The following is a 10227-nucleotide window of genomic DNA, read 5'->3' on the forward strand; positions in this document are numbered from 1 at the left end:
TTTATTTTAGGATTGTAGCATTTCCATCAGTATATTTGAATTACTCTGCGTTCTTTCCAAATTGGGACCAAGGCACCCAGTATATAACATTTTCTCTTTAGATTTTTATTTTTAGGATTGTGTATACATTACTGTGTTTAAACATGGCTTGCTGGTCCTTTTTTTTTTTTTTTTTTTATAATATATTTATTGAAGTTTTCAAATAAAGCATATATTAGATAAGCACCACTTATCATTGTCCATTTAACATCTCTCAATTGTTACATGGGACTCCCCCACACCTCCCGCATACACTTACATCATTATTAAATTAATTTCAAACAAATTATCATTTAACTCATCTTAATTAATAATCTTAATTTGGTTTGACATATAATTCAGCCTTAAATCTAATTTTAATGGTAGACAATTGTCTGCACTGGCATCCAATTCAGCACTCAGCCAAATTACAATATTTTTGTAAATAAATCTTAAATTTCCTCCAGTCTTCTTCCATCCTTTCTTCTCCCTGGTCTCGAATTCTGCCGGTCATCTCGGCTAATTGCATATAGTCCATCAGTTGCATCTGCCATTCTTCCACAGTGGGTAGCTCCTGAGTTTTCCAATTCTTGGCAATTAATATTCTTGCTGCTGTTGTTGCGTACAAAAAGAATGTTCTGTCCTTTTTTAACACACTCTGGCCGACAATACCCAGGAGAAAGGCCTCTGATTTCTTAGTGAAGGTGTATTTAAACACCTTTTTTAATTCATTATATATCTTCTCCCAAAAGGCCTTCACTCTAGGGCAGGTCCACCAGAGGTGAAAAAATGTTCCTTCATTTTCCTTACATTTCCAACATTTGCTATCAGACGAATGGTATATTTTAGCCAGTTTAACAGGGGTCATGTACCATCTATACATCATTTTCATCACATTTTCCTTCAACGCATTACATGCAGTGAAGTTCAGCCCAGAGGTCCACAACCTTTCCCAATCTTCAAACATAATATTATACCCAATATCCTGCGCCCATTTTATCATTGTTGATTTTACCATTTCGTCATGTGTGTTCCATTTCAGCAGCAAGTTATACATTCTTGAAAGTACCTTAGTCTTAGGTTCTAACAGTTCAGTTTCTAACTTTGACTTTTCCACTTGGAATCCTAGCTTTTTGTCATTTTTAAACACTTCTTTAATCTGAGCATAGTGTAACCAGTCTCGCACTTTGTCTCTCATCTTTTCTAAACTCTGCAATTTCCAGTTGTCACCATCCTTTTCTATTATCTCCCAATATTTTGGCCAGTTGGCCTCCATATTGGCTCTTTTCCGAGCCTTAGCCTCCAGGGGTGACAGCCACCTCGGAGTTTTATTCTCCAGTAAGTCTTTATATTTTGTCCAGACATTAAAAACTGATTTTCTGACAATATGGTTCTTGAAGGCCTTATTTATCTTAGCTTTATCATACCATAAATATGCATGCCATCCAAACGCATTATTAAAACCTTCCAAATCCAAGACATCCGTATCTTCAAGAAGTAACCAATCTTTTAACCAGCAGAAAGCTGCAGCTTCATAATACAACTTTAAATCTGGCAGGGCAAAGCCCCCTCTTTCTTTCGCATCTGTTAATATTTTAAATTTGATTCTGGGCTTTTTGCCCTGCCAGACAAATTTAGAAATATCTTTCTGCCACTTCCGGAAGCACTCTGTCTTGTCTACAATCTGCAGTGTCTGAAACAAAAATAACATTTTTGGCAATACATTCATCTTGATGGCAGCTATTCGGCCTAACAAAGAAAGTTTTAGTCTTGACCAACTATCCAAGTCTCTCTTAATCTCTGACCAACATTTTTCATAATTATCTTTAAATAAACTCAGATTTTTTGCTGTTATGTTTACCCCTAGGTATTTAACTTTTTTAACCACATTTAGTTCTGTCTCTTTCTGAAGCTGTTCCAACTCAATATCTGTCACGTTTTTCCCCAAAACTTTAGTTTTTTGCTTATTTAACTTAAATCCTGCCACTCGACCAAAGTTTTGAATCAGTTGTAGTACTCTTTTCAAACTAGACTCCGGCTCCTGTAATGTCAGAACTAGGTCATCTGCAAAAGCTTTAAGTTTATATTGTTTCGCTCCGACCTGAATCCCTTCCACCAACCGGTCCCCCCTAATCATATTCAGGAGCACTTCCAGAACCGAAATAAACAGTAATGGGGAAATCGGGCAGCCTTGTCGTGTACCTTTTTCAATTTTAAACTCTTCTGTAACCACATTGTTAACTATCAGTTTAGCCTTTTGTTCTGAATATATTGCCTCAATCCCGTTCTCAAACCCCCGTCCCACTCCCATTTCTTTTAAATTCCCCTTCATAAATTTCCAAGATATGTTGTCAAAGGCTTTCTCCGCGTCTATAAAAATTAAAACTGCTTTAGTGTTTATGTTTGTTTGTAAAAGTTCCAATATGTCTATGATGTTCCTTGTGTTAGTAAACATATGTCTGCCCGGGAGAAAGCCTGCCTGGTCTTTATGGATTATCTCACTTAAAACTTTCTTAAATCTTCGTGCCAAAACATCTGCAAATATTTTGTAATCCACATTTAAAAGGGAGATGGGACGGTAATTCTTGAGTTGTGTCTTTTCAGTTTCTGACTTTGGAATCAATGTGATAAATGCTTCTTTCCACGATTCAGGCGCCTTCTTCCCCTCCATTATTTCATTACTGACCTCCAACAAAGGTTGTATCAAATAATCCTTCAATGTCTTATAGTAGTTAGAGGTCAGTCCATCTGGCCCTGGTGATTTGCCCTGTTTCAGACTCAGGATGGCCTGTTCAATCTCTTGTCGTGTTATTTTGCCATTTAAAATTGTTCTATTTTCTTCTGACAGCTTTGCTAATCCATTTCTCTCCAAAAATTGTGTAATCTCTATTTCATCTTGTGGCCCTTGAGTATATAACTTTTTAAAATACCTCTGGAAGCACTTTCTAATCTCTCCCGGGTTCTGAATGTTCCTTCCTTCAACCTCTAAGTTTGTTACTGTATTTAATCTTTGTCTCCTTTTCAACTGCCAAGCTAGCAGTTTCCCACATTTATTTGCCGATTCAAAAGTTTTTTGTTTCATTATTTTAATCTTCCATTCTATTTCCTGATTTATCAGCTTGGAATATTGCGCCTGATAAAGTTTAATTTCTCTCAGAATCGGTTGGGACTTCGGGTTAGATCTTAACTTCTTCTCCAACTCTTTGATACTTTCCAGAATTTTATCTTTCTTTTCATTTTGCAGTCTTTTCTTTAAGGAATTCTGTTGAATCAAGAACCCTCTCATCACAGCTTTACTTGCATCCCAGATAGTTCTTTTTTCCACCGTAGTGTTCAAATTAATCTCAAAATAGTCCTTTAAGGTTTTTTGGGCCTTCTTTACAATTCTTTGGTCTCTAAACAGGCCATCATTCATCTTCCATCTAAAGGAGCCGATTGGGATCAATGTCATATCCATTCTCAAGGCGTTATGGTCGGAGCATGTTTTGGGGCAGATTTCCACCTTCCTCACCTTAGGTGCCAGACTTCTAGTTATCCATATTTGGTCGATTCGTGTCCAAGTCAGTTGAGCTTCAGAAAAGAATGTTCCTTCTCTTCCCAGGGGGTTTCTAACTCTCCAGATGTCAACCCAGTCCATATTGTCAGTCATTTCAAAAAAGGTCTTAGGTAGTCTTCCCTCTTTAGTAATGTTCTGGTTCTGTGACTTATCCATATTTGTTGATACGACCCCGTTCATGTCCCCCATCATGATGACGTTGTTGTAATCCAGATAATCCAGCATGGTCTCGTGCAACTTCTTATAAAAATCCGATTTTCCTTCATTTGGAGCATAAATTCCTAATATCAAAATTTTTTCTCCTTGATACTGTACTTCTATTGCGAGGATTCTTCCACTTTCATCTTTAAAGAGAAATTTTGGTGAAAGGCTCTCTTTTGCATAGATCACTACACCTCTCTTTTTAACTGTATCCGATGATATAAATTCTTGACCAAGCCTTTTATTTATTAACACCTTTCTATGGAGCCTAATCACATGTGTTTCTTGTAAGCATATAATGTCCAATTGTTCCTTTTTTAAAATATGAAAAATTTTAGACCTTTTTTCGGGACTGTTACAGCCATTTATGTTCCAGCTCAAAAGCTGCAGAGACATCCTGGATAGGTCTGGTTATTCTTTCTGGGGTGGTACCTTGTTCTCCGGTCCTTGAGGATCCGAGGGGGCGGGCTCCTCTGGAAGTTCTGGCGCTGGCAATCCAAGTCCTTTGTGGAGGTCTTCTCCGTGTGCTCCCAAAAACTTGTCTCTATCTTCCACTGTTTTGATTTTGATCTTTCTCCCTCTGTAGGTAAAGGATAATCCTTGTGGAAACTCCCACCTGAAGATAATTGCGTTGCTTCTCAACAGTCTTGCCAATTCCGTGTAGTTAGATCTAAGGTCCAGCAACTGCTTAGGAATGTCCTTGTAGATTTCAATTCTCTTGCCCAAAATGTCTAGTGACTTTTCGTAGTGCAGGCCCAAAATCTTGTCCCTTTCCTCCTTTGATCTCAGTGTTATCAAACAATCTCTGGGCTTCTCTGTCCTTCTGACTCTGCCAAGCCTGAAAGCAGATACAATTTTAAAGTCTTTTTCCTCTAACTTCCAAAACTTGGCAAATTCCTTAGTTAGAAATTCAATAAAATTATCTTCTTCCACCTCTGGTATTGACCGTATCCTCAAGTTGGTCTCCCTGTTTCGCAGTTCTGTCATCAAAAAGTAAATCTGATGTTCTCCAACTTGTTTGCTGAGTGGTCTTACTTCTTTCTCAAGTTCTTCCAATCTTTGACTAGTATCTTCAGCCAGTTTACGATTTTCACCTACAGCCTCCTTTAATTCTCCAATAGACTGGGCATTCTGTGCAACTTGTCCAGTCAGCTTATTCAAGCTTTCTGTGTTCTGTTCAATTTTAGCTGTATGCAAATCAGCCTTCTTGTCCAGAGCCTCCAGTTTCTCCAAAATTTTCTCCAAGACAGAGCTACTTGTCCCTGAAGCCATATCTCCCAGGTGCAGCTCCTCTGTCTCACCCTCCCCTGCCTGTATTAGGGAGGCCGCCTCTATGTCTGGAGGCAAAGTGGAAGGCAAGGCCGGCACAGAAGATCTACGCTGTGAGGCTGCAGATAAAGTTAGAGTTGTTTGTTTAGTCCTTCCTCTTCTCCTTGCGCCACTCATTCCAAAGTTATCTGTAATCCAAGGTCAATCCAAGTTGTTCCCATGAGAAAGCAGAGTCCCAGATACAATAGTCAAACAGAGGCCGGGAAAGGGAAAGTAAAACAAAGTCACTGCTGTAAGTCCAAAATCCTCTAGAGGGAGCTTAATACGTCTTCAGGGAAAAGATCAAATCCAAGTTAAACTTATAAATTTAAATCCATGTCTATCGCCTCCACAATGTATTATTTTTAGCAGAGTAAAACTTAAAACAAAACAGTGTTTCTTACAGTGCCTTGACTGCAACAGTTTCAAAGTATCCAGTTCCAACTCAGAATGTTTCAAAACCTGAATTCAATGTATCCAAAGTTGCAAACTGGTGCTCATCCAGGCAGCTCCAGCACCAGAGATTCTTATTTATTTTATAATCCACTGGTGCCACAGAAGAAGGATATCAATGCACCCCGAATATGACCAGCAAAAGTCAATAGCTCAAAGTCTTTCACTCAGAAAACTGCTTTAACAGGGTGCCAGCATTTAGTTAACGCATAACTTTTTGTCTCCACTCCTCCTGCTCTTTGCTTAAAGTTCAGTATAGCGGGAGATGGGCTTCCTGCTTATCCTCACTCCGTTTTCAGCCAGATTTCAACTTTTTAAAAAAGTTTTAAAAGTTTCATAAAGTTCTCAAAAAGTTTCAGAAAGTTGACAAAAGTTTCAGAAAGTTTTCAATGTCCAAATTTACTCACGGGTTGTAGTTTCCAAAGTTCAGAAAAGTTGCAGGAAGAAAGGACAGCGCTGACCGGCAACAGCAACGCGGCTTCACTTCGCTGTTTGCGCAACGACCCACAGCGCCGCTACCCCCTCCGCGATCCGGAGCCCCTTACGGGGTCCCTTCAACGTTTTGGGGGCTGCTTCTGGCGCCCGCCGGGTCCCGAGACCACAGGCTTCTGCCACCTGTGGTTTTCCTGAATGGGTCTCCGCTTCGCCGTAGCGGACGACCCGTTTACAGCGGAGCTCCCTTCTCCTTACTCGGAGAAGGCAGCCATTACCGGTCGCGCCGCCTCCGGAAGTCATGGCTTGCTGGTCCTTGATATTTTTGCATCTTTTCTGCTTTAATACATCAAAGCTAGGCATATGTGACATCGAAAGGATGGGTCATATCTCTCACTCTCACTCTCACTCTCACTCTCACTCTCACTCTCACTCTCACTCTCACTCTAACTCTCTCTCTTACACACAAACAAAAACTGTATGGTGTATTGTTTTTGTTGTTGTTGTTAAAAAAGATTAGCTGCAGGTCAGTAGAAGATAATAGATTGGATTTCAAATTTCCTGCAACGAGCATGTTTGGAGGAGATCTAAGGGAACTTCCTCAGATACAAGTAAGCTCATTTGGAATCATATAAAAACCACATTTTTAGACCATGAACTCTCGATTTGTGTTCTCTAAGACACCCAACCTGCTGCCCTGTTGTTGGACTATAACTCACCAAACCATTGGTCATGCTGGCTTGGGCTGATGGGAGTTGGAGTCCAACAACGTATGTAGAAGCCGGAGATAAAGAAGGTAAAGGGACCCCTGACCATTAGGTCCAGTCGCGGACGACTCTGAGGTTACGGAACTCATCTCGCTTCTAGCAAACTAAGGAAGGTATGAGATAAGAAGAGGAATAAATTAGAACCAGAATTTCTCCATCTTAGAAGTCTTCAGGCTTGATTTAAACAATTGAATTTGGCAATATTTGAATAAACTTTCATCCATTTCATAAGATGCATAGAGTAATATTTGTTTGGCTGTGTATGTGTTTCTCTTTCTCTCTCTCTCTCTCTCTCTCTCTCTCTCTCTCTCTCTCTTGCCCTCCCCCTGCTCTCCTTATCTCATACATGTACACAAAAAGTGCAAATATTAGTTAGGGGTTACAGGCTGTGACAGCTCAGTCAGAGCTTACATGCCCAGGGATGTTTCACAACGACAAGCAGCTGCTGAAAACACAAAACTAATAGCACTGTTATTGTCCTGGAATGTTATTGTCCTGTATGGTGCTGGAGGAGACTCTTGAGAGTCCCATGGACTGCAAGAAGATCAAACCTATCCATTCTTAAGGAAATCAGCGCTGAGTGCTCACTGGAAGGACAGATCGTGAAGTTGAGGCTCCAATACTTTGGCCACCTCATGAGAAGAGAACACTCCCTGGAAAAGACCCTGATGTTGGGAAAGATTGAGGGCACAAGAAGAAGGGGATGACAGAGGATGAGATGGTTGGACAGTGTCCTTGAAGCTACAAACATGAGTCTGACCAAACTGCAGGAGGCAGTGGAAGACAGGAGTGCCTGGCGTGCTCTGGTCCATGGGGTCACGAAGAGTCGGACACCACTAAACGACTAAACAACAAAATTGTCCTGGAAGTATGCTGTCCCTCTGTAAATAAATTGTAGATGTGGGGTTTAGGAGGAATAGGAGTTTTAATTCAAACAAAGAAATTTAGGTAGCTTACCAAAGATGATCTCCACCTCTTCCAACTTACCACTTTTTGTGCAATGGGTTAGTCATGATCAGCTGCAAGAATTTATAATCTCAGGTAACCCAAGGAAGTCAAAAGACATCCTTGCCCAAAAGCAAATAAATCATGTGGCATATGTCAAGGGAAAGGATGGCATTAATGAAAAATATGTATTAAACATAATACATTCATATGTAATTAATCTTCTCCCATTCACTGGAGCTACCATTTGACAGACAGGGGAAAAAATTGAGGCAAATGTATGCTGTGCATTTTTTTTTAATCTAAGATAACTTACATGGGTTCTTCAAATATATCATTAGAGGGACATTCTCTAAATTCGATTGAATTGGAAAATCTGTATATATAAGACATAATGCCAGCAATGATTTGGTCTCCTGGCTGGTAATACTTGTGAAGAATAGGAAGAGGGTCACGGCGGCTGCAGCTGATGTCAGGAATCTTAGACACCACCTGCGGCAAAAAAACTACTACCAAGACTACAAATGCTACTAACTTGCATAAAAAAATTCTTTCTGCCCACCAGTACACCTGCCAACACATTATCCTTCTCTGAATCCTGACTTAAATGGCTCTCAGTTGATCTATGTCTCCAGCTATGTCTCAGTGATCAGACTGACCCAGTGTGATTGTCTCCAGCCCCAGCTTGAAGTGATACTGGGAGTATTAAAAATCACATCCAGCCTTGTTGTTTCGTAGGTGGTTACCACAGTTCCCTTGGGACTTAAGAAGTAGAGTAATCTTTACTAATTGGATAATTACAAGGTAGCTAATCTTCTCTTTCTGTTTCTATGAGACATTGCAGAAGAAAACATATTTATCACATCTCAGCAGAAGTTGCCTCTAGTCCAACTCACTGTATTTGCTGGTGTCATGAAAGTTGCAAATTAAGTCAGTTCATAAATATACATAAATATACATATGCAAATTTCAGTGGTCACTGAGAAACAACTGAGTAGGGATGGATTGTCCATTCCTTTCCATCTTGCCTGTGCTGAAATCATAGGTCCTTTATGTCAAAATAGATCATTGTTGAAAATCTGCAAAGGGCTATGTAAAGGGGCAATTTTAATAACAAAAAATAAACAATGATTATTCCAGTAGTGCTTTTTTTTGGGGGGGGTGGTATTCACAACACTGAGAAAGTAGTGTCCCACATCACCTCAGAATTAACTTCCTCCAACAGTGGTAAAGCAAAAAAGGTATCTTCCTGTCTTAACAGGTTTATAAATGGAGTGGTGCTCCTTTAAGTGTTTGGCTTTCAAGTCCCTATGGGTCTTATCTTCATATGCTAACAACAATATCTCGAACTGTACTAGTAGTGAATATGCAGGTCTTTGAAAGAATAACACAAGAGGCTTGCTAGATACAATGTGCTTGTCAGCAGAATTAGGCTGCATGTGTATCTCGTTAGTCTTTATGACATGGGAGTGTTAAAAGCATCACCAAAGCAAAGAGAATAGTTGTTACCTTTGAGAGTAATTGAAAACTTCAATCTGGATAGTGACATCTAGATAATCTTGGTGGATGTCACCGTTTTGAGATTTCCTGTCGCAATACAATACTTGGCTCTGGAGGCAAGTGAGGATTCCCAGGTAAGATCCTCCCTCTATTGTGTGGGCAGGTAATCCCTCCCCTACCTGGCCTGGTCTCCTTGGCAACGCTTCCCCCAGGTGGTATTGGACAACTGACTGAGGTAGGCAGAGACCTCCAGATATCCCACCTGAGTGAAGGCAAGGCCAAGCCTATGCTGTTGGAGCCGCTCCAGATCTAGGGGCTGCACGCGTGCACGCAAAGGGCGCCCCCCGTTTTAAGCGGGGAGCGGTCATTCCTGTCGCAATACATTCTGTGTAATATTTTTCTTGACTCTCAGTTCAGGGGTTAAGAATTCATAAAAAGGGGGTGAAAGATGTTGGACACTATACATTTCAATATTGATTACTTTAAAATTCCACCTGCAAATCATGTGAAAGTATGTTTGACATGTGTTTCAGGATTCATCTAATGCAGAAGACTAAGCATTTAGTCTGGTTGTTCGAGGTTATGGCCAAATTTCATTCTATCAATTAATATCTTTATTACTGGGATTTAATTAAACAGCAAGGGAGAACACAGCAACAACACAGTTTGTTCCATTGAGGAGGGTGGAAACTATAATGCTCCTTATGAAAAGGGCTAAATCTAAGATGCAGATCCACACATCATTCTGCTCACTTTGTTTCCAAGTAAGCAGACCAAAAAGATGAGGATTTAAAATATCTATTTATTGTCCTGAACCTAAGTTGGTTCAGCAATGTTGCCTTCTCAAAGAGCGTTCATGCCATAATTCTCATCTATTTCACATAGCACATTTTCACAGCAATTACAAAAGTAGTATTATGGAGTTGGCAATTTTATGGTGACCTCTGAGGATAATGGGGAACTGGAGTCTACTTTCACAACAATTTTTGCTGGGTTTGCCAACGCATGTAACTACTTAAGAAGCATGAAACAGGTGTGTCCCTTCTG

Source organism: Podarcis filfolensis (assembly GCF_964270895.1).
Source record: "Podarcis filfolensis genome assembly, chromosome: 13".
In the NCBI taxonomy this organism is placed as follows: Eukaryota; Metazoa; Chordata; class Lepidosauria; order Squamata; family Lacertidae; genus Podarcis; species Podarcis filfolensis.